This window comes from Scyliorhinus torazame, chromosome 5 (assembly GCF_047496885.1).
Source record: "Scyliorhinus torazame isolate Kashiwa2021f chromosome 5, sScyTor2.1, whole genome shotgun sequence".
Lineage (NCBI taxonomy): Eukaryota > Metazoa > Chordata > Chondrichthyes > Carcharhiniformes > Scyliorhinidae > Scyliorhinus > Scyliorhinus torazame.
Genome location: NC_092711.1, coordinates 112,613,279 through 112,616,012, shown reverse-complemented (window position 1 = coordinate 112,616,012; position 2,734 = coordinate 112,613,279). Strand labels below are relative to the sequence as shown.

At 42.6% G+C, this 2,734-nt stretch overlaps 1 protein-coding gene across 1 annotated transcript in view; it reads right to left on the bottom strand.

The window, feature by feature from the left end:
• LOC140419458 (uncharacterized) overlaps positions 1-2,734 on the bottom strand; it is a 42,402-nt gene that overhangs the window by 28,849 nt on the left and 10,819 nt on the right. The window lies entirely within an intron of this gene.

Below are 2,734 nucleotides of genomic sequence, written 5' to 3'. Positions count from 1 at the left end.
CTGCCACTTCACTGCCTTTTCCTTTTTGTCTGTCCTTCCGAAACACTGAATATATTCAGTTCCCATCCCTGGTCATCCTGCTGCCATGTCTCCATAATCCCGATTATCTCACACCTGGGACTTCATACTGGGAGAGGCCATTCACCTGCTGTCAATGTGTGAAGGGATTTTGTAATTCATCACAATTTCTGAGACACCAACAGGTTCACAACTGATTACAGGAATTGGATTCTGCTGTTATTGTTTCTGTTCTCAATTACATCCAGGACTGCATTTTGTTCATTCTGTTGGTCAATGGAGATGGTCAGAGGGTTTCTGCTGGACTGGCCGGTCTCACGACTTCGCCTCCACTGGGATCAATCTCACTCAGCCTTCTCGCGAATATCTGGTTGCACATTTCACAATGATCAAAGTGTAAAAGGCTGTTTGGATGTTAGAAGATGTTTCGTTACCATTTCTGTTTGGAAACCCCCCAAATCATGCCTCATTGCCATGAAGATGGGCTATGGTGGTTACATGGTTCTTATGTTGAATTTATCTTGCTATTTCTCACGGAAGAAAACTATCAGGGAATGAGGGGCAAGTTGTCTGAGGTGCACTGACAAACGACATTAAATCGTATGGTGCGAGACAGGCAATCACAAATATTCAAGGAATTATTACAGATTTACAAGGGGATCGGTTAACTCAGTTGACTGGATGGCTGGTTCGTGCTGAGTGACACCAACAGCACAGGTTAAATTCCCATACCGGCTGAGGTTAGCCATGGTCTGTGTCAGTATTTATGATCCTCCACCCACCCCTCTACATCTCCCCCATCAGCATCTCCCTCTATTCCTTTCCCTTATGTATGTATCTAGCTTTCCGTTCAATGGATTCACGCTGTTCACCTCAACCACTCGCTGTGGTAGCGAGTTCCACATGCTGGGTACAGAGGTTTCTGTTGAAATTCCTTTTGGATAATTGAATCCCTTCATAATTAAAAAAAAAAAATTTTAATGACTCAATTGACTTATTCCAATTAAGAGGAAATTTACCGTGGCCAATCCACCTACTCTGCTGTGGGGGCGACACCCACGCAAACATGGGGAGAATGTGCAAACTCCACACAGACAGTGACCCAGAGCTGGGATCGAACCTGGGACCTCAGCGCCGTGAGGCTGCAGGGCTAACCACTGCACCACCGTGCTGCTCCCCTTCATATTCTTAAAGATTTCCATCAGTCTCCTCTTTTCCAGAAAAAAGCAGCCCCAGCCTTTCCTGAGTGTTAAATGCTCTCAGTTCTGTATATTATTAATCTTTATTGCACCTTATCCAGTGCCTCTATTTCCTTTTTCGAAATGGAGATCACCAATGTCGACAATGCTCCCGGTGCAGTCTAACCCTGGTTCTAAACAAGTTGAACATTTCCCCTGTGCTTTTCAATACTATCCCTCCAGAATGGAACCCTATATATGGGCCCAACACTTTAGGAAACCTTGAGACCATGTTGGTTCTCTGGAGCAAGCCAGTCTGCCCATTGCCCCGTTCTATCCTCCAATCCCTCTGGTTTATTTCTCTCAGTGCCTGTCCAATTTCCTACTGAAATACTTCCCTCATCTCTGCATATCCCACCCTCATAGGCAGTAGGTTCCAGGTTGTTACCACTCCCTTTACATTTACACAAGGCTCTGAGAGCACAGAGGAGTCTATTTGGCCCATTTTGTCTTGCCAGCTTTGCACAACGACCATTTAATCCTGTAGTTCGACTTTTCTTTTTTTTTCAGAATGCACCAAATTCCCTTTTGGAAGTTACAGTCCAATTAAATTCCAGAACTATTTTTAGACAGTGCATTGCAAATCACAACAACTCGCTGTGTTTTACAACAAATAATTGTGCATATGGAGTTTCACAGAGTATTCAAAATGGTGTCCACATCGTGGTTATTACACAAAATTAAGGCTCAATCTTTATCAATGATTTTGGTGAGGACACCGAGTGTAATCCTAGTTTGAGGACAATTAGCAGAAATGTGCATTTCTATAAAACCTCTCATGACCACTGGACCTCCTGAAGTGTTTGAAAGGCACTGGAGTACTTTTGAAATGTATTCACTGTTACAGAAACAATGCGGTGCACGGAGCTGAACGGCCCACAGTGTTAAACCTTGCAGTCTCATTCTGCTTCACATCTTTCTTTGTGGAAGTACAATTCATCTGAAAAACAGAGTCACATGGCAGAAAAATTGATCGAATAATGATGTCACAAAATGTCAGACCAGATTAGGGGGTCATTAAACAATTCACTGCAATGTGTCCAATTTTAATTCAAGCTTTCTAATGGGTTGGGTTTAAATACATGGTCTGTCATTTTGATTTTTTTAAAAAACATATTAATTCAGTACGATTAGTGTGGGAACTCACCGGACATCATTAGTTCTCATTATTTTGGGGATTTCATGAAGTTTAAGTGCCCATTGATAACCTGGAACTGTGACAATGAATACTGACAGGGAGAAAAATAATGAGAGCTTCGCTCTGGATGGTCGCAAACCATCAAGCTTTCTCTTAATAGCTGACCAATTGCACCAAAGTGATTGAGACTTACCAGTCGATTCATCAGCCACTTTTAGCAATTTTTCAAACATTACTTTATCTCCCATTAAACAGTGTGTAACGGGTTGAGTGGTTTTCTTTGGAGGTGTTGAGATAGGCAGCACAGTAGCACAGTGGCAAGCACAATTGCTTCACAGCT